The following is a 23,516-nucleotide window of genomic DNA, read 5'->3' as shown; positions in this document are numbered from 1 at the left end:
CCCGCCACCTCGCCCAGCTAGTTTTTTTGTATTTTTTAGTAGAGACGGGGTTTCACCGTGTTCGCCAGGATGGTCTCCATCTCCTGACCTCGTGATCCGCCCGTCTCGGCCTCCCAAAGTGCTGGGATTACAGGCTTGAGCCACCGCGCCCGGCCTAGCCTTCTGTTTTTTTGATGAATACTTCAACTTTTCACTAATAATAGGATGTTCTACCTAAAATACATATTTTTCCATTTGCTAGGTCAAAAATGTTTGCTGTCTCCTACTATCTACAATGTAAAGTTTGAAATATGTAGGATAGTAGTCAAACAGTGTATATCTGATTTTAGCCTACTTTTCCAGCACCAACTTGTCTTTCTTGTGACCTATGTTCTAAAGTTCAGCAAATGGGGCTATTTGCTATTACCTCAACATAATTCTATGTCTCTACATTTTTTTTTTTGCACTTGCTCCACCCTCAGTTTATTATCAGCCTCCTTTGTATAGGTGTAAAAATACATTAAATATAAACTTCACTCAGTGAAGGTTTTATATATTTCTCCCTGACTTTGTGATTAATAATTCTCTTATGTACTAAGTTTAGAGACACATGTTTATGGGGAAGGTTTGTGCTGGAAATTTTCTAGTATAAACCCTCATTCTGCAAGTGAGGAAGTATTTTGGAAAGACAGAGTTGTTGAGATAAAAAAAGTCACAGTTTATTCCACTCATATGCATTTATCATCATTTATCATAAAGTCAAATAACTATAAAGTTGAAATTCACATTAATGTTCATTCCTACATTTCACTGACTCATTAGTCCTCACTACATGGCTTCAGGGCTTCGTGCAACTCCCATTCCACAAAGTCTCTCCGCTCATCTGTGAGAGTTCACAGCTTGGTCTTCTTGTGCCCTGTGGCACTGCCACACTTTCAATCGCTACTATTCTGTTCTTCTGGTAAGTTCTTGCAGCATGTGTGCTATGTTGGCTTGTTAACTGGGTCTGTTATAACTCTTCACTGAGAAAGCCATGCGTAGGACTTCACCACTGCATGAACCCTATCCCATTTGAGCTCACTGAATGGACAGAGTCATATAGTATTCAAGGTAAAAGAAAATAACTGGAATAAACTTACCCTCTTTAATTTTGCATCACTCTCTTTATCTTTCCACTGTGCCCAATAACAGCATCATGTTTTCCTAAACTTCCTGTCTCTCCTGAAAATATTTTCTTAGTTCTCTTGTTTTTTTTTTTTCATGTTCACAGGGACTCAAAACCAGCCCTTGTTATCAACAGGAAAATACACGTCAATGAGTTTTTTATTATTTTGTTTTCCTCTGTGCCTCAGAAATGTATATATTAATGTTTTGTTTCACTCCCCCCTTCAGTCAAAAAATAAAGTTCACAAGCACATTAATTCATACAAACACCTAGCACATTGCAGCTGGATGTGTTTTTCTTGAACAACAATTGTTTTGTGTATTTATCTACTCCACAAGGCTGCCAGCTAAGTATGGGCCACGGTCATGTCACATTTACCTCCATATTTCCCAAGGCACTTTGAACAGGGACTGGCACATACCTGGAGCCCAACAAATATTTTTGCTTGAATGGGGAATAAGTGAAACAATAATAAAGATTCTGAGGGTGAGGTATCTAATATAAAGTATGGGATTATCTCACAGAAATAATCCAATATATTGAATTAAACAGTTTCACAGGCAACCACACAAAATGCTAGAGCCTCCCCTGCAAAAATGGCAGCTATATTGATTCAGTGGTAAGCAACCTAGACTAACATTTTCAACTACTTTGATTTTTTCCTTGATTTAACCATGACTTGATAAGTCCCAATCCTTATCTACGTAAAATGAATCCTAAATATGAAATATAATATTTGTTCTTTGGGGATATAGTCTCAGGTCTTGAAATATCCTGAAATCCATTTCCTCCATACATCATTTGACTTGATTTCTTTTTATCTTTTTAATGTGTTTTTCCCTTTCTTTTATGTGACTTCTTTCTTTTAGCATAACTTGTGGTTCTTTCTGCATCATGAACAAAGTATTGCTTTTCAAGTCCATGATTTAAAATGTATTTTACAAGAAAGCTATTTTAAGTGGCTATAGTTTATAGTTATAGATTTGCACCTGCTTGCCCATAAACTGCCTTAAAAGAAACAAGTAAATCTTTAGAAAGCTCTTTTCTCAGTCCTCACTTTAAATGAGGGCAAGAACTTGGTAAGTATTGTGCGGCTCACTGAACCTCCATCAATGCCAAGATGAGCCTCTGGCTCAAGTCTACATCTCCTATTAAAAAGGTGAACTGTAAAGTAGATTCTGAAAAGCTAATCCTTATAATTTAAGCCCTTATTTGTTCCACATGAACTAACTTCCAGATTGTTACTGAAACAAATTTTCTTTTATTTGTGTATTCAAATAAGCATGATTCACTTAAAAAGCAGTCCCACTGAACCGCATTTGCATATCCTAATTAGTTTAGCATGTTCATTTTCCATTCACATATTTTTCAAATAAATGCTTTTGAAGAATAGTAAAACTTAACTAACATCTGAGACTGCAAGTTCACAAAAAAAGAAAAAAAAGAAAGAGCTGACATACACACTAGCTAAAAAAAGGCAAAATTTTCAATGTGTGGCACAGAGGACGTGGATTTGATTCCTGTTTCATAATGGAGGTTGGAACTGTGTTGAGTATGTACCAGGATGTGGGTGGCTTCAGGGCCAACTCATCCATGTATTTGTATCACCAACAAAGGGTGGAAATTAAGTACCATTGTAATTTTCTAATGCTTATTAAGAGTTGATCAATTTTTGAAAAATATTTTAACTATAAAATAAGCTAAAGTTAAATAGTTAGGATACATTAACAAGAAATTTCTAGGGAAGAAAGCTATCTGTCAAAAAAAAAGAGTTAATTCTGACATTTAGAAATACAGCTATATATTAGATATCTTATGGAAATAAATGCCATTGATTTAGTCCACATGGAACATGGTCTGAGATTGGCTTTCAAGAAAGGGGGCAAAAGGGGATAAAAACTTCTGTGTTACAGTTACATGCAATACACAATTATCTTCCAAAATTCATTTCTAAAACCCACTCATTCCTACAAATTAAAAGAACACAAAATAGAATGATGTCAGTTATATGTTTTTCAGTTCTGTTACATAGTTTCAAGTTGCTGAACTACTTAGATTCTTATGTGAGTGTTCACTCATAATTTTGGAAATTGATATTGTTTAAGCCCACCCACCCAGCCACTCTTATAACTTCCCTTGTAAAAAGACAGGAAACAGAAACTCCTTTTCAGTCCAGTCCAGGTCATGGATTAAATCTAGGGATCTCGTGTTCATATATTTATTTCCATTCACTATCACTAGATCTTTGGATTTTAGTAATTGTTTAATGCATCTATCTGATCTGAAATAATTAAGAAAACTTTCATAATACTGATTGCGGAAAGCAATAGTCATTAGAAGGCTATACTGTATTATTCCTCATTTAAAAGGTAGTAGTAGGAAAATTATTGTAATATTTTCACAAAGGCTACTTTCTATTGGAATTTTCATTATCTATTAGCTCTCTTTAAATGGAAACATAGTCAACAAATGAAGTCAACAAATGTTATGTGTTATTAAAAGTACATATTATGTAGTGTCTGGGTTTTAAGGATGAAAAACTCTGAGTTGCAAAGCCCTGGAGTCTCCTTTCTCACTAGGATACTTTGCTATACCACTTCCAAGGCTACACATGCTATTGACTACATTTGGAAGAGCAATTCTAAAGAGTAAGAATAATCTTGGCTTTGGGAAACAAAGAAGGTTTCAGACTGGGGAAATTCACTTTCCCATTAGGATGAGGATAAATTGATTATGCCCAACACTAAGAGGAAATCATCTTGAGTTACAGATTCATAAATAAGCCATGCAGTACATATTCAGTGAAACTCATTTTCTTCATATTGAAAATCAAACCTATCTACACAGTATGCTAAGTAATCTTTTTTCTTGCTTGTACAAGTCCATTCTCACATTTTACTTTATGTATTAAAATGTTAACAAAGAAAAAAAGAGATACCCCAAACTTCAACAAAACCATGAGTTTTAGTATGGAATGGATGACACATGTTTAAAATGGTGTCATAGCCACACATTTCTTCTTTTATTTGCATTTCCTAGAACTAGAAGAATGTTAAAAAAAAATCTGTGAGTTGGCTAAGAGGGTACAAATGGAAGGGTATCTGTGCTCCAGCTGAAAAAAGTATAATCGGTGTCATGTTGAAGATTATTTCCAACTCTCTGTTGCTTTCTTGTATGAGAAATGAAGTCGAGGTGCTTGGCAGTTCTTGTCAACAATATGTCGAGGCAGTGATTGTACGATGCTGTGGCAGCAGAGCTTTTAAACAGAAACACCAGAACCTGCGAAGTATGTGTCTGTGATTAGTACCTGATGCTATGCACAGTGGATGTCCAGCCTCATGCTTTTAATGGAGTATCTTTATAAAACCTAACAGTACTCCATCCTCTGTTAATCACATTAATGTTGAAAAGATCATATGGCTGCCATTAATTCTTCAGCATGAAAAACTTTGTTTCTTCCCTTTCCAAATCCACCAACACAAACTCATGAAATGTCATTTTTGCCTAGCTGTAGACATAAACTCTCACAACAAACATAAATAACATATGCATAAATGAAGATATTAATAGAAATGCTTACAGCTCCTTTATTCAAAATAGAAAGAAGTATGCCACTTTGCTACCACAACTAGAATCATTTCAGAAAGATTATAAATGTTAAGAAGGCAAACTATAATCTCTAATACTAGCTTCCCTTTAATTTATTTTCCAAATGAATACCAGATGCACTCTTTCCATTCCACTCCCAAACATACATACACTATTAGCGCAGTTGTTGTTTTAAGAACATGTGCTTCTGTTCTGAGAAGAGCTTATCCAGTTATACCAGGTCCACAATGTGCTTACTTGATCGGCAATCTTGACTATCTTTCCTAATAAATCTTGTAGTTCCAAAGGAAAATTCTGTTACCTGGTAAGGTCATTTGTGGAAAGACTAACTGATGTGTAACACTGAAAACTCAAGGTAAAAACTGATTTGATCAATGGTTTGACTGGATATGTGTATGTGTTGGAGTGGTAGATTAGAGTACTCTGTTTTTTACATATCATATTTAGCACTTAATAATTGTGTAGTATTTATGCAAACACCCATAAGGAATAAGGAAGGATATGAATGTCAAGATATTAACAAGGCAGAATTATTCATTTTAATTAAAGACAGTGCCTTTGTCCATGTTAATGAAGTAGCAAACAAAGTTCTAGTGAATACAAAACTTAAACAGAAAGCAGACATAACTATACTCAGGGAATGTAAAATTTATCAGAAGAAGCAAACATATACAAGAATAATTATTAGAAGTCATCTTTTGCTCTTTGGACTGTCTATTCAAAGCCAGCTCTGTGTCTGTCAATAGAAAATGCCTGGACTTGTAGACTTGACCTTCATTGGTGACTTCATCTACTTTTCCACTTTAGATTCTTTGTTTTTAGTGTCTTATTTTCACATTTTTTTGTGAGATATTTTAAATCATCTTAAAATCAAGGTATAAAACCAAGACTCTAATATATATGGGAGATTATTAACTATAAAACTCTTATAATTAAATCTATGTTTTAGGAAGATAATTCTGGCAGGACAGTGGTGTGTGGATTAGAACAGGGAGACAGGGGACTTTGGGATGCTAATGTCATGGTGCGGATGAAACGCAATGAGGACTTCACATTGAACGAGGACAGAAACACTTGAATGGAAGGGATATATTTGAGAGACATTTAGGAAGCAGTTTCTACAGGGTTTTTTTACTGAACGTTTGTACATAGAATACGAGGAGGAAACAGGAAAAATAAAAGATTCCTCCTCAGTTTCTTGTCTAAGTGACTTGGCAAATATTAGACAATTATAGTTTTAGGACAGACAGCACTAGCGGAGAAGTCACAGGATGAGGGAAGGTAGCATGATAATGGGTTATTTTTAGATGTTGGAATGTGAGTGATTTCAGGACAATTAGGCAGAAGTGTCTAATAGACAGTTGGAAATCCAGATTGTTAGGTTAGGAGCATACGTAAGGAAAAGAATAGAGGTTTCTTTTAGCAGAGAAGAAAAAGAAACTCACGAACAGTACTCTGGAAACAACAGCAGCATTTTAGGGCTAGACAGAGTAAGAAGAGACAGTTAAAAAGTTTGAGAAAAAGTTGTAAGTAAATTGAGCAATGAAAGATGTCAATGGGAGACAGAATTTCAAAATTGGGCTCCTAAACAGTGTGAACCATGTTTTCTTTTTATCTCCAATGATTACCCCAGGGCTGAGAGAGTAATAGAAGCTTAGACTATTTGATGAATGATTTTTTTAAGAAGAGAATTAAAAAAAACAGTGTTTGGTGAGAAAATGATTATAAAGAAAACGTTGAGTTTGCATAATGTAACTGGCATTCTTTGTAAGAACAATTTGGAAGAATGGGAGAGGGTTATAATGTAAAGAGAGAACATATGCAGAAAGGGAAAGGTGAGGACAGCTTCGGCTGAGTGACAAGGGTGAGACACCTGATGGATAATTAAGCAATGCGGTAGTGCTTTTTAGGATAGCGAGGTTGATATACCAAATGGAGGAAGGGTCAGATGGGAGCAACTTCAAAGGGGAGTCATAGGTCTGGAGAATCGGGTTGGAGAGTAAGGGGAACTTGATGAGTGGGAGTGACACGCATAGAAAAAGTGCTGAACTTGCAATCTGTAAGCCCATATTCCTAATCTGGACATGCTAACAAAAGAAGCCTCAGGAAAGCAATCTTTCTGAGCTCATCTGTAAAATAAGGAGCTTGGTTAGAAGGGAAGTTCTTGCTCTGGGGAAGCCAGATGATGTTATATGCTCTTTCAGCCCTAAATCTTTATGGTTCTTGGACTCTATGGTTTGTGAGGAGGGGTAAGTATTACATAGAGAGCCTTTGGATAAACCAGAGGAATTAAGAAAATTTCTATTTGACCCACATAAAAGGATCACATCTGGATTTCAATCACGACGTGGGAATAAAGAAAAAGTAATACATCTGTCAGATGCAGCGGACAAAAATAAAAGGCATCAGAAGAGCCTTCAGCTCTATTTCCTACCCCTTTTGCTGAGACAGAACTCCAGGGATATCCCCTCAAGGGCAACTTTGCATCCGAAGTTAGCCGGCTGCAAAGTTACTTGATCCTGATTGGCCAATGGCTTCATTGTTCCACCAAGGCTTCTGCTACAGGATTAGAGGTTCAGTTGGGTCTCAGGGCAGCCTTTAAACCGGTCCCAATCTGACCAGGGATTGGTCCCCCATGGTTCCCTTCCCACCCTCTCCTCCTCACTCCTTGCTCTAGTGGTTTGAAAGAAGGTTCTGGTCTTCAAGTTTCCTTCTTTCCCCATATTCTTACCTCAGATGAAGAAATGCCATGCTGGTGGTTTATTTACACATCAGACGTATTAATTATAAGTAGAGATCTTATTATTGGCTCAACTAATCTATCCTGCCTAGGGAGACAAAGTTTAGTAAGACCAAAAATTAAAACATTTTGCAGCAGAATTTTGTGATTAATACAATATATTAAACTTTTGCTTTTTTTTTTTTTTTAAGTGAAGTCGTTTCACTTCATATAAAACAGACACTTACTATCTCTTCCTTATCTTCCAATGTGAGATAATCATACACAGCTTTTGGAAATCTCCTTTTCAAGGGGAGGTTCACCAGACAATGGTGTGATGTGGCCTAAGGCACCAGAAACAGTGACTAGAAGCTAGAGTACTTGCACCTTGGAGTTCAACAGGATAAAATGGCTATATGTTCAAAGACATAAAGAAGACTGGATTGATGGGTGGACGATGGAATCGCCCAAATGATGGCAACATAAGGCAGAATCTTTTATGTTTTAAATGTATTTATCTTTTAAAATCTTCCTTTGAAATGAAGTAAATTGTAACAAGAATACCTGGAGGTGATTGTTTCACACTTCAAATGTGTGGGTACACCTATGATTAAGTGGTATAAATTGTATCTGTGAGTCACCTCAATTATATACTTTGTATCTAAGAATTTTCTTGTACTACAAAATGTATTATTTATTGGATAATTGTGGTAAATTATACCGTGGAAAATGAAGAAAATTTAGAGTTAGAACAGCATTTCTCAAACTTGTTTTCACTATTGCTTCCTAAGGAGTGTTGGGACATTTTTTCAAATGTCCTTCTGTAGGACATTTTAATAACACAGAAATGCTGTATGTCTGTTTATGTATGTCATATATTTTTGCTCCCCCCAAAAACAATTTTTCAGTCTTTAGGATATCATCCCTGTTGAAAATGCAGGGAGTGGAGAGAAAGTCAGAACCTTGGGGCATAGCTTTTGATATGTAAGTAATTCCTCCTCTAAACTTGTGGGAGTCGCCTACTTATCAACTCAAGAGATAAAATTACAACCCATCTGAAGTGTGCTGAATATTCTGTCTTGCTGGAGAGCTTTTACATGTTATTAGCGCAAAATATGAAACTATTATTTATTTATTTATTTATTTTTTATTTTTTTTCAGGCGGAGTCTCGCTCTGTCGCCCAGGCTGGAGAGTGGTATGATCTCAGCTCACTGTAACATCAGCCTCCCGGGTTCAAGCGAGTCTCCTGCCTCGCCTCCTGAGTATCTGGGACTATAGGCGCGCACCACCATGCCTGGCTAATTTTTGTATTTTTAGTAGAAATGGGGTTTCACCATGTTGGCCAGGATGGTCTCGATCTCCTGACCTCATGATCCAACCGCCTTGGCCTCCCAAAGTGCTAGGATTACAGGTGTGGGCCACTGCGCATGGCCTAGTGCAGCTGATAAAACTATTGATCCAGATACTCTATTGATTGCCGTGATAGACCTAACTCCTTACTTCCTCCCGTTCTGTACCTACTTGAAAGAGAGAGACGAAGACTCCTTCAGCTTGAAAGAAAGACATCCAGCTGGAGGATGAGATAAATAACAGAAAGAAAGCTGTTGTCCTCTCTGAGAAGCTCCATTTGGAATGCAAATATTTCCTATTGAATCCTTGCCAGGAATACCTACAAATTCCAAATTACTAGGTCCAAATGATCAAGTTGTTATATGTGTATTAATGGATTTTTATTTTTTTTTTTAAGTGTTGTTTGGACCAGTCTATGTGCTGGAGATTCAGAGAGAATGTTGTGAGGCAGTTGCCCTGTGAGTACAGATGTAAAAACACAGCACTTTAGAGAAGTGATAAGGACTAAAAGAGAGGTGAGAACCTGCCCATAGAGCTGCACAGAGTATGAGGTGACATTTGAACTATTTCTGCCAGAAGACACAGAATCAGGATAAGAGAGATGCATACATGCTTATAAGAGTAACAGAAAACAAATCTAATGGAAAAAGAAAGGTCGTAACCTTCAATATGTAGCATACAATGGAGCAACATAAGTGGGAGAAAAATAATTACCTACTAGGATTCAGGAACATTGGTTCCAATTTGGTTTTGCCTCTTTAAGAGGGATTTTTGGCTACTCACTTATCTTTACTGAAGTCAGTTTCTTTATCTGTAAAATGAAAAAGATAATATAATCCTCATTAGACTGGTTTAAACATTGAGAATTTCAAGGAGGTAATTAATGTAGATTACTGATGGAGATTTAAATTCATATCTGTTGATATGTGTGCATACATTTCCATGTCTATTTTTTTAAAAGATGGTATCACTGATGGTGACCCAATGTATTGGACTAAACTGGCAACAGTCAATGTTCTTTTTGTGAGGACCACCATATTCACAGACTCTCTTGCCATGCAGAGAGAAGTATAGATTTTTCAGATCTTTGTGCAAGACTCATGATTTAACTCATGATTTACTGAGAATTCATCTTCAAATGAAGCTTTTCTTCCAAGCCACTACTTGTTAAGGCAGACTTTAAACATGTTCTCTGGATCAAAGTGTGGCCAATGGTAGCCACTACAGTAAGAATTAAGCTCTGCTCTCCTTTTGTTTCACATAACAAGCTGTGTTAACTGCTACAGAAAAATCAGGAATCCCCAAGTTCTAATTGGCTATTTTGTTACTTCCTTGCCTGTTTATGCTCATAAGCCATCTGTCAACTTGAATTGTGTAGGCACTTGCCATTGTGCCTATAATCATGAATTGTTCACTTGTTTAGAATTACCGAGAATTCAACTTTAGGTTCATTCAATTCCTGACCTCTCTGTAGAGTATCACATCTAGGGCCCAGAAGCAGCAACAAATAAAGCATTTTAAATGACACAGCATAAGCCACAATTATCAAAATGGGTCCAGTGTAAGTCATGCTTATAGTGTTATTCTAGTCCTGTAAATAACAGTAGTGGCTTCACTTTAAAAACCCAAAGGCAAAAGCTGCGTAAACATGAAATTAATTCTTACACATTTTTCTTCTTTGTTATTCAGAAACTGTCAGAGGCCATAATGCATGGGCTTTCCTGGAATAAGACAGTTGTTGAATTTGCCTCAATGTGGAATACTAGTTTAGAATCTCAAAGAAGAAAGAGTAAGCCAATTTTTTTTCTATAAATGTTCTTCAGTAACCGTACATAGTTAAGATGGTAACTAAGACAACTCCATAAGGCCAGCATTATTCTTTTTCATTAAACAAATCAACTTTTTTGATAAATTGTAGTATAAAAGCTAAAAGACTTGAGAAGGTAAACATGAAATAAAGTAATATGAAAGTTAACATCACAGTCAACATGCTCTTTCCTCCTTTCCTGTATATAATATTTAATTATTTAAATGCAATCCTAATTAGAAAAAATTAATTGGAAACATTACTTTCAATAATTATTCAATGTGTATTTTTAAAGTATGCTACTCTACGCTAAAAACAATTTGAGGTAGCTTACAAAATAATGTACAGCCTAACAGGGTTAAGAAATAAAGATATCAGGAAAAAGGAAAAATAGTGGTGGAAGAATTAAATGAATCAAAAGGGAAGGTTATTAATGAAAACATACTTACACATTTCTGTATATTTGCCTGTGAGCTACCTATAGACCAAAACAAAGATTAAAACATGATGAGTTGCAAAGTTCACAGATTCCATGGGCTTAAATGGGACAATTGATCTAGAGAGTATCTTTTCTCAGTGCTGAGGCTATAAATATGTCACTGAGTAAAGTACAGGTTTTAAGTATAATACATTTCTATAACAAGTAGGGCACATTAAAAATGTTATAGATTCATCAAGAGATAAATCTATAGTCCCCAATATGCCAAAACATAATGAATTAAAAATAGTTCTATGGGTATATAAAAAAGAGTAATTAGATTCATGATGATCCATCTTAATCAAAAGATGAAATGTCTAGAATACGGTATGGTGAGGACAGTAGCAGGAGGTGGTTTTGCTCTCTTTAGAGAGTGGTGTTTTTATAGTAAAATTATATTTTCAAACAAAACCTTGCAAGGCCCTTTTGTTTTCTGTAGCAAAAAGATCTTAAATAACATAATTATGGAGGTAAAAATTATGTTTTAGTAGTGATGTTGTGACAATAACTTAATTATGTATTGTAACTATCCTGTGAGGGGAAAACTGAATTTTACATTTTATTTTTCCTTTTTTTTTTTTGAGACAGAGTCTCGCTCTGTTGCCCAGGCTGAAATGCAGGGGCATGATCTTGGCTCATTGCAACTTCAGTCTCATGGGTTCAAGTGATTCTCTTGCCTCAGCCTCCATACTCCCCAGTGGCTGGGACTACAGGTGCCCACCACCACGTCTGGCTAATTTTTTGTATTTTTAGTAGAGATAGGGTTTCACTTTGTTAGCCAGGATGGTCTCCATCTCCTGACCTCATGATCTGCCCATCTTGGCCTCCCAAAGTACTGGGATTATAGGCATGAGCCACTGGACCTGGCCCAACAGTGATTTTTTTTCAATTAAAACAAAAGACTTATTGTCAACAAATTATTTTAAAAATATTTTATGGATAGATTTTTTTCTTTAAATGTAATTTATTTTGTACTTTCCCATGTTCAGTTTCTACCTCTAACCATTTGTTATGTCTAGTGATGTTAAGTGTGGTTAAAAAAAAGTGATGGAATAATAATTTTTCAGTATTATTTTTCATTTAATATATTCTTCTTTGCCTTCCCCCTTGTCTACCTCATTTAATTTTTTTGTTCCCTTAGGATTTATTCCCTCAGGGAGGGAAAACAACAGAGCAGAAAGCAGAAATAATTTTGAATTCACTCTTTAAATTTTCCAACCTTTAAAAGCATTATTTTATTCCCTCAGGCAAATAAATCAAAACATGAAATAAACAAACTAAACAACACAAAAACTAAACAATACTCAGTAAATAGAGGAGTTCCTCTAAGGGAAAAGTAGAAGGTTAATGGAGGAAAAAAAATTATTCTGATGTATGCCATACATTGTAAATATTATATGTAATAAAGAGAGTGAAGTAGGCACAAACTGAATACTTTAACCCAGGGGTCCCCAATCCCTGGGCCGTGGACAGGTATTGGTCCATGGCCTGTTGGAACTGAGCTGCATGGCAGTAGGTTAGTGGCGGGCAAGCCAGCAAAGCTTCTTCTATATTGACAGCTGCTCCTTATCACTTGCATTACCGCCTGATCTACACCTCCTATCACATCAGTGGTGACATTAGATTCTCATAGGATCATGAACCCTATTGTCAACTGCACATGTGAAAGATCTAGGCTGCACACTCCTTATGAAAATCTAATGCCTGATGATCTGTCACTGTCTCCCATCACCCCCAGATGGGACTCTCTAGTATAGCTCAGGGCTCCCACTCATTCTACATTATGGCAAGCCATATAATTATTTCATTATATATTACAGTGTAATAGTAATATAAATAAAGTGCACAATAAATGTTATGCACTTGAATCATTGAATCATCTTCAAACCTCCCCTGACCTTTCCCCATTGCACAGAAAATTGTCTTCCATGAAACTGGTTCCTAAAAGTTGTCATAAAAGTTGGGGACTGCTGCTTTAACCCCTTCCCACTTCTGTAATTTTAAGATGAAGTTATCTGGCCAAACTATTAGATATACCAGTCAAGGTAGTTTCAATAACAAATAATAAATTCTAAAAGCCAGCTCTTAGGTCTAATCAGACTATAAAGTCTATGAAACCTCTTTGCACATGATAGTGGTTAAGTTGTGGGTACACTGGTTCTACTTAATTCAGATGGCCTTACAATGTATCAGATCACATAACTATCTTATTTAACTTATGAATGTGGAAAAGTATGTGACTAATAATCACAATTGAACAAAAGTGTAATAAGACTTTTCAAAGAAACTGATATTTCTGTTCACACCAAATTTTAGCCAAAATTGGAAACTTAAATTTGGCATCTGTAGTGCTCATATTCAGTGATAAGACAAGTTGTTTTAACATGACTTTTGATAACATTTTTCAACTCGGAAATCAATTCTGGATGAATAACTTCTTTCTAATACGTAACTTCAAATTATTTCTGTATTTAACTTTCCTCGTGGGAACAAATAATGTGTAATACTATAAACATGTAGTATTAAAATCTGTTCCCAATAATTTAAGACAGTATCATTCTAAAAACTCGAGAGCATTTGCTTTAGGGAATTTGCTTTTTCTTTCAAAGGCAAAATGGATTAAAAAATATATCTAACACAGTGTAGAAAATAAGGCAAAATTCAAAGAATAGTTTTATGAAAAGAAACCTTAAACAGAGAAGGCAAAATCCAAAGAAAACTTTAATGAAAAGAATGTGGATGTCAACTTATCTTGTGTTTACCATTTAAACTTTAAATATATTGCCAATGTTTTTTATGTTTAGGGGGCCAGTCTCAGTCTGTCACCCAGGTTGGAGTGCAGTGGCACGATCTTGGCTCACTGCAACCTTCTCCAGTGGTATCTTGGCTTACTGCAATCGAGTTCAAGTGATTCTCATGCCTCAGCCTCCTGAGTAACTGGGATTACAGGAGTGTGCCACCACACTCAGCTAATTTTTGTATTTTTACTAGAGATGAAGTTTTACCATGTTGGTCAGACTGGTCTGAAATCCTGACCTAAAGTGATCCACCCACCTCAGCCTCCCAGAGTGTTGGGATTACAGGCGAGAGCCACCTTGCCAGGCCTGAATATTGTGTCAACTTTATGAAGGTTTTTACTATCAGGATATGTAGTATATTCTAAATCCAGAGTTTAAGGTACAGTTTTAATGAGTTTTTAAAAAGTGAATTATTTCACTCTTAAGATGCTCAAATTGGCCTTCATAATGTACAAGTTAAGGTATTAAAACACTTTTTCTTGGAGTGATTCTCCTTGTGGACAATTTAGAAAAGACAATTATTTATTTTTAATTTATTTATTTTTAATTTATTTATTTTTAATTATTAAATATCTTTAATCTTTAATTATTAAAGATAATTCTCTTTTCTCTGTAATTATATATAATATGCAATATAATGCATAATTATGTAGATATATAATATAAACTTATATGTAATGTATAACATTATGTAATAATCTATATTATAAACTAAATATGTATATAAAATAAATATTAGTCTATATCATAATCTGATTTGTTCATGAACAAAGTTTCCCGTTAAGTATTTCATCTCTCTTTTTTTTTTTTTTGGAGATGGAGTCTTGCTCTGTCATCCAGGCTGGAGTGCAGTGGTGCAACCTTGGCTCACTGCAACATCTGCCTCCCAGGTTCAAGCAGTTCCCTGCCTCAGCTTCCCAAGAAGCTGGGATTACAGGCACACGCCACCACACCTGGCTAATTTTTGTATTTTTAGTAGAGATGAGGTTTCACCATATTGTCCAGGCTGGTCTTGAACTCTGGACTTTGTGATTCACCCTCCTCAGCCTCCCAAAGTGCTGGGATTACAGGCGTGAGCCACCGCACCCGGTCAGTATTTCATCAATTTAAATGTCTATTTAATGTTGCATGTAGTTCTACAGGAAGACATTTTGTTTGCTTAACCCAGCTTTCTTTAAACTTTATTTTGTCAAAAATTTTTTGTTTCATGGAACTGCTTTTAATGTTCTACAGAATTAGCATTTAGTTGGAATACACACTGGGTAATGTTCATGTTAAAACCCTGCAGTTAAACACTTGGAAGGTTTTCTAGGATCTTTAATTAATGAAGGCTTACCTTTGATGGTATTTAAAATGGTGAAAACAGATAGTTAATAATGTTATAGTGCTGAGTAATCATTTACTGGGATATATTAAAATCTAGACATGTAACAGTGGGCAAATTGGTTTTTAAGTTCTTTTCTATTATAATACTCTGTAATTTGCCTTGGTCCTCGATGCTGCAAATGGAAATCATTGTTCTAAAGGATCATAGTCTCCTCAAGGATTACGTGTTGAGACAGATTTGTTTACTGGGAGATTCAGAATTTTAATCACTTTTTGATAGGTAGAAAATCAAATTGTATAATTTATGAGTAACTGTTATTAAATTACGATTAAAATATTATTTGCCCAGACTCTGAGTTTGCCTAAAATACACAAACATGGAACAATTTAGAGTTTGATTTTGAATATGTATTTTTTTTTCTACTTCAAAACCAATTAAGTAATTTTGGAAATCACAAATAGCTCTAAAATGAATTTACTTTGAAATCTGAGATTTTTCCATATGTCTTGTATGTAAAATAGAGGAGCTCCCTGGGTAATTAAGGTAAACTATTTTTTTTGAAGCCATAACCATTGAAAAAAATACTTTTGAGAGGCTTCAGAAAATTTGGCACTGCACATTTGGAATTGTGTATGTATTTCCATGACCATAAATTATTGTAAATACTGTTGTAGATTGTTGTATGTGTGAATTCGTTTACTTTTCTGATTTTAGATTGATTAAAAATAAGACAGATATTTGGATCTTTTTACCTTTACTTTTTATTTTTTAAAACAAAAGCCAATGTAAATGATGAGGTTGAAAAATATTTGGACTATATAAATACCATGGAAAGCAGTGTAATTTTTCATGCTTTTTGAAGATCTAGTAACATTTCATGGCTATCTAATTTTTCAATATTATTTAGGTTCTCAAATGAGTAATTTAAAGGATTACATTTCCTGTTATGACAATTTTGGTCTTGCATTCCTTAGTTTGTTCTATTTAAATGTGTAACCTCTATATATTGCACTGTTTAGCTTATATGGTCAAAACTATGTCAGGGTTATCTGATATTGATGCTTTAATTGTATAAACGACATTTACTCTTTACAAATTATTTCGTTTACTTAATTTTCCCTATATCCAAGTAGATAAATATTATTTCCTCTCCGCCCATACATTCTTCTTGGTTATGCTCCCCTTCAAAGAGACTAATCAACTGTACACTCTTTTCATAGAAATCTTCACTTCCCTCGGTAATATATAGATACTTCTAGGTTGAGAGGAAATAACTGTTCAAAAGTGAAAAACTATAGCTCTACACGATCAATTTTTGTTTTATTTCCAGATCAGATGACTTTTGTATGGAAGTCACATTTTCATTATCTTTTTCCCCTATTAATCTCATGTAGAATTCCATTTCAGCCTCATGTTTCTTAAATGGAATGAGCAGGTAGGTTTATATTAGCAATCTGCAGACTTGCACATGTGCCTTGTAGGTAATATTTCTAAAAAAAATGAAAACATTCTGCTCCATAGAGGGATTTACAGAATTATTAGTGTTCACATCACAACTACTTCCTTCCCCCAAAATGTCATATTGTTATAATTTTATGTTGTTCCAAGAACATTGTTTTAAGTGTGAGTGCTATGCACAAAATAATCCAATATGTAACATTTAAAATATTATTTATGACATTTTTGTTACTTAGAAGTGAGATGTTTGAAAAGGACATTCCCATATCATATATCGTCTTCCCCTGTGCCCCTTCTTCCCTTGTGTCCCTTTGAGCAAACCTCCATATGTAATGTTAGTTACAGTATTTGATAGTAGTCAGTCAATTGAACAGAACTAATTTCTTACCTTATATACTCAGAAGAATACTTAATAATTAATGTTTTAGATATTTTCTCTATCCAAATACCAGGTGGTAGTGGAAGATAGCATTGCTATGTTGTGAGAATTACATAGTACTGTAAGCAAAAAGGCTTATTCTAAAATCCTGGCTGTATTACTTATTTACCATGTGATCTTAAGCAAGTGCTGAACCTCTTAAGCATATTTTTTCTCATCTAAAATAAACTTAAGATATGGCATTGGAAGTCTTCAGTAAATAGATAGCAACTGAATACCTATTTCATGTTTTTTGGGAATATTAAATGTTTTAATGCATATGAAATACAAATTAGAATGTTGGTTGAATAGCAAGTACTTTTAATATGGCAACCATTAATTAACAGCATGTCTCTATTGCTTGAAATCTTCAAAATATATCCAAAATATAAATATAAATTTCTTTTATAGAGTTGATTTATCCCATGTTAGTAATTATCAAATTATGCACTAACAGAATACTGATAGTTCTTGACCTGAATTGAATGAAAATTGAATAACAAAAGTCTTATCTCAATTTGCAAACAACATAGGAGCATTAGAACTTCTCTATTATTCTTTTGTGCACATTTCACTGTCAAACCTATTCTATCGATTAGTGCTAAATTGTTAGCAATATCTAGTAGAGAAGTAAAATAATGAAAAAGCGGTAAATACTAATAGGAAAATTGCAGAACATTTGAATATTCTTAGTTACAGATTTTCCTTCTGTTTAGACATAGTTTCTTTAATTTTATATTCACAATTATAGCAACCATATTTTACTCCTAGTTCATTCCACAGGGTTATGCACATTTCATATATTCTTCTATTCAACACCTAAAACAAAACAATATCTGGAATATAGTAGGTACTCAATATATACCCATTGAATGAATAAATAAGTGGCTAAATGGTTTTAAGAACTATACTTTCCTAATATTTGTGGGCCTGCCTGAGATGCAGTATAAAATGGTAAGTTAGCAGATATACTGTCATGACAGATGGGGAGACCTACCCTTATAGTTCACTAGTTGCAAATATTCTGCATTTCTTACAAGGGAGGTGTAAAGCAGAACCTTTAAGAAGTTGAGTTTTAGGGTCATTGAGAATGAGATTAATATCTAGCCTTGCTTGCCCTGGCTGAATGGGGTTAATATTACCACTTTATAGAATCTGAAGAGTAAATGAGCTGATTTATTCCAAGTTACCTACACTGGTATTAGCATAAATTAAGAACACTTAATAGCAGCCATTATTACTGTTGTTATTGTTCATTAAACATTATAGACCCACCTGATTAGCTTTATGTATTTACTTGGTTTACCACAGACATTTTACTCAACAAAAATATGACATACTAAAATAAAAGTCTAAATTGTGACAGTAAAGTGAAATTATCAGCATATATAACAACATCCACTGGACAGTGAGCCTGAAATCCATGACTTCCATAATGCTTGTGATGCTTTTACAAATGAACTCGTGCTTTGAGTTGCAGAGTTATGACATCTTCTGGAATTCAGTTCTAACATTCAGAGTGGCAGAGCTGTTTGAATTATTTCACATCTCTTCTCAATCATCTTGTTAGTTCAATATTTTCTTTCTTTCATTTTGGCACACATTTGAATATAAGTAAATAAAAGTTGAAAGAAAAGAGGTAATTTTTCATACTTCCAAGCTTCTGGATTTTATCTAGGTTAGGAAATGAAATTATGGACACATTACAACAAAGTCCTACTATTCTGCTTGCTATCTCATACGGTATCAGATGTGAACTGTGTATATTATTTCTTACTTAAAGTAAAGGTAATATAGGCCCTGCTACTGACAATGTTCGGTGTGCAAACTGATAATGAATACTGCATTCATGAGAAAATGAAAAAGGGAATCTAGGGGTTTCAAAAAGTCAGTAACATGTATGTCACTCAAAAGTATTTAAGACTGTTACTAGTGAGTGACAACATGACCCTTTTGGAAGGAAAAGTAGACATGAAATGGGAGAAAAATGAAGTATGTATGTGCTGAGTTTTTTTTTTAAAGCGTTATCAAATGTCTTGAAATCCTCTTCCAAAAACTATATGTTGAGACTTCACATTTCAGATTTGTCCTTCTTCCTTCAGGATAAATAATAGCTGCTAAAAAATACATGCAGCATTTCTCTAACTTCTGCCCTGACAGCCTGGGATAATTCACCTCCCCAGCATTCAGTGCCTCCTGCATTCACATATGGGTTAGCTGATGTAAGGTATGATCTCCAACTCTATATTAATGGGGAGCTTCCCATTAATATAGTGAAAAGAGCACTGGACTTGGAGCCAGCTCTAAATGTTATATTTCCATGGCTAAAGTCTTGTGAAATCTTAAATAAATAATTTAATCTCTCTGAGAATTTTTTCACACTATACCAACACATAATAATAAAAAAAATGCCTACCATCATCACCTTAATTCAGTTTCTCTCTCATTTTCTCCTAATTAGATAACTACAATTTTTATGCCTCCTGCACTCAAACTCATTTTATACCCTACTGCCAGAACATTTCTAATTAAGTCACTCTTTCATTTAAAATCCTTTAATGGTACCCCAAATCTTCAGGATCAATCCAATCTCCTCCATACATTTTTAGATGGCCTTTAGGACCTGGCCACTGTGATGAGTGCCCTGTGTTCTAGGCACGCTGAATTTCTTTACAGATCCTTGAATGTGCCATGCTGTTTCATATGCCTGGATCTAGACATATGCATAGTTCCCTGGCTGGAATAACATGTCTTGCCTTTTCAAACCCTCCTTTGCTGAAAGGAGTTTTTGGAAGACATCTTTGATCCCCGCAATCTGGATTACTTGGTCTTCTTTTGCCTCTAGGCAAAAAAAAAATTAACATACAGTATTTTCAGAAATTTATTCGGCTATCGTTATTTACTTCATCATCACCTGCACCCAGAGAACTAATTATGCCTGGAGAAAAGTCACACAACCTGGTCTGAAAATTTCACTTTGGGTTTTTAATCAAGAGCCTGAGGTGGACTCTCAAAATTTCCTAGAACGAAAGTCCAATTATGTTTCCCTAGAAAGGTCATTTTCGTTTTCTCTTACAGTAAGGTCTATAAATAGTCATATAAATAAGCTATAAATACCTCTCTTCTTCTCTTCTATCTTAATACATCTCTTGTTATTCCTCTTGCTTGCTTCATATTTCATGGAAAGCCTAGAGGCCCTGAGAAGAAAAATTATACCATAGTCTAGTCCTCCATTTAGGCTTGGAATACACTGTCTTGTCTCATTCTCAAGTACTTTTTTTCTTTATATTTCTTTTTTTCTTTTTTTTTTGGTCAGTCTCTCCCACCAGTCTGAAATCTTAGTGGAGAGAGCAATTTCTTTTGTCTCCGTGTTCCTGATAAATATTAATGGATCATTAACTATATGATAGACTTATAGTCTATTACGATTCTTTCTTTCAAGGACTCTGTGGAGGCAAGAAAGGTAGATGTTTAAACAATAAATAAAATAATATATCACATAGTTCTTGTAAAGCATTGGGTCAGGGAAATCTTGTTTTTAAGTTGACATTTAAGCTGAAATCTAATGAATTCCTGGGAGCTATCCAGGCAAAGAAGCGAAACTGTGTGGGCCCAGAGGAGGGACTAACATGTACAAATGTCCAAAGGCCAAAGAGTACATGCACTATTCAAGCAATGGAAAGAAACAACATAATCTATACTATATGTTTCAGGAGAAACTTAATCAGGTGTTGAAGATTGTGAGGTTCCCAGGGGCTAGAGAATTTAGATACTTACCTAAGATCAATGAAAACCTATTTAAAGATTTTAAGCATGAATTAACATACTCAGAATTTATATTTGAACACTTTGTTCCCCACAGGAATTGAATTGCTCATATGAGAGTAAAAGCAAATTTGAATAGATAAAATAACAGGTTATTTCAATGGTCCAGGCCAAAGGTAATGACCCATCAATATGAAAGCGGGAATCTTGAGTATATGGAGGGCAACTGAGCCCGTGGAAGTAAAGAAGATATTCCGAGGAGACCATACAAAAATGACAAGAGATATACAACCATTCCTTATGGCACACCCACAAGGGGAAAACCAAGAAAGAAGAGTATCCTATCAGGAGTCAATGTTTCTGAAACCTAGAGAAAAGTATGTTTTAAGAATAAGAGGTTAATCAATGGGATCACATGGTTTCAAGATAATCCAGGAGACAACAAAAGGAGTGATTGCACATAAAGGAGTGATCAAAAGACAAAGTTCTGAAACACTGCAACATTTAAAATTCAAGGAAATAAGGAAGAACCAACACCCTTCAGGGATATCAACTTATTGTGCTTATTGTATACCTTTCCAATGTTAAGTTGCAGCTGAGAATGTTTATAAAGGCAAAGAGGATATGATCTTCATCACCACAAGGGATTACTGAGGATGAATGGGATACTAGGTATGGAAATTACTTGCTATGATAGTTTGTAGGCCTTTGTACATGTTTGATGTTATAAAGTATATTGGTATTAGTTCACTCATTGGAGGGCACTTAATTTCCTAAGAAATAATAATAATAAAGAGTGTGTTAAACCATCTTTATATTTTAAAATGGACTAAACTGTCCTTAAAATAGTCTTTTTTTTAATGGAGAAGAGACTGTGAATTTTGAAAACACATAGAATTATTTGAAATGTATATAATATTTAAATGATGTGTTTTAGTTTGATATGATCAACATGATAATTTGTTTTAGCCTTACTGAAAAATTGAATGTAAACTGTCCATATCGGGTTCGAAAGCTTGGTGAGATATCAGATAAGAAAACACAGTCATGACATGAGTGCTTAGGAATAAATACACTTGTCTAAGAGATGACTCTTCAATGATAATTCACACTAAAATTCCCTCTACATGTAATATAAATAACTAAATAAATTCAGTGTCTCTGTTGATAATAATCACTTAATTATCAACACCTTCTCCTTTTTACATTAATAATTTTAACTTTTATTTTAGATATAGGGAGTACATGTGTAGGTTTGTTACATGGGTATACTGTGTGATGCTAAGGTTTGGCATACAGATTCCATTGGCCAGGTAGTGTGCATAGTACCTAAGAGGTAGTATTTCAACCCATGTCTTCCTCCATTCCTCCCCCTAGCAGTCCATAGTGTCTATTTTCCCCATCTTTATGTTCATGAGTACTCAAAGTTTAGCTCCCACTTATAAGTCAGAATATGTTTCTCTTCCTGCATTAATTTGCTTAGGATCATGGCCTACACCTGCATCCATGTTGCTGCAAAAGACATGATTTCATTCTTTTTAGGGCTGTGTAGTATTCTATAGCATATATATATATACACCATATTTTCTTTATTCAATCCACTGTTTCTAAGCACCTGCATTGATTTTATGTCTTTGCTATTATAAATAGCACTGCAATGAACATGAAAGTACATGCGTCTTTTTGGCAGAACAATTTTTTTTCTTTTGGGTATATACCCAGTAGTGGGATTGCTGAGTCAAATCGTTGCACTGTTTTAAAATCTTTGAGACATTGCCAAAATGCTTCCCACAGTGGCTGAACTAATTTACATTCCCACCAACAGTTTTTAAGTGTTCCACTTTCTCTTCAACCTTGCCAGCATCTGTTATTATTTGACTTTTTAATAATATCCATTGTGACTGGTGTAAGTTGGTATCTCATTGTGGTTTTGATTTGCATTTCTCTGATGATTAGTGATGATGAATATTTATTCATGTTTGTTGGCCACATGTATGTCTTTTTTGAGAAGTGTCTTTTCATGTTCTTTGCCAAGTTTTTAATGGGGTTATTTGCTTTCTGCTTGCTGATTTAAGTTCCTTAAGGATTCTGGATATTAGATCTTTGCTGAATGTATAGTTTCTGAATATTTTCTCCATTCTATAGGTTGTCAAATGGTTGCTGTTTACTCTGTTGATAGTTTCTTTTGCTGTCCAGAAGCTCTTTAGTTTAATTAGATTCCATGGGTCAATTTTTGTTTTTGTTGCAATTCTTTTTGGGGACTTAGCAAAAAAAATCTTTGTCAAGACCAATGTCTAGAGGATATTTCCTAGGATTTTGTCCAGGATTTTTAAAAAATAGTTTTAAGTTTTACATGTAAATCTTTCATTCACTTTGAGTTAACTTTCTTTTTTTTTTATTATTATACTTTAAGTTCTAGGGTACATGTGCATAACGTGAAGGTTTGTTACATATGTATGCTTGTGCCATGTTGGTGTGCTGCACCCATCAACTCGTCAGCACCCATCAACTCATCATTTACATCGGGTATAACTCCCAATGCGATCCCTCCACCCTCCCCGTGATAGGCCCTGGTGTGTGATGTTCCCCTTCCCGAGTCCAAGTGATCTCATTGTTCAGTTCCCACCTATGAGTGAGAACAT

The sequence above is a fragment of the Colobus angolensis genome, unplaced genomic scaffold, assembly GCF_000951035.1.
Source record: "Colobus angolensis palliatus isolate OR3802 unplaced genomic scaffold, Cang.pa_1.0 Scaffold244, whole genome shotgun sequence".
Taxonomy (NCBI): Eukaryota; Metazoa; Chordata; class Mammalia; order Primates; family Cercopithecidae; genus Colobus; species Colobus angolensis.
This window is presented reverse-complemented; position numbering follows the sequence as displayed.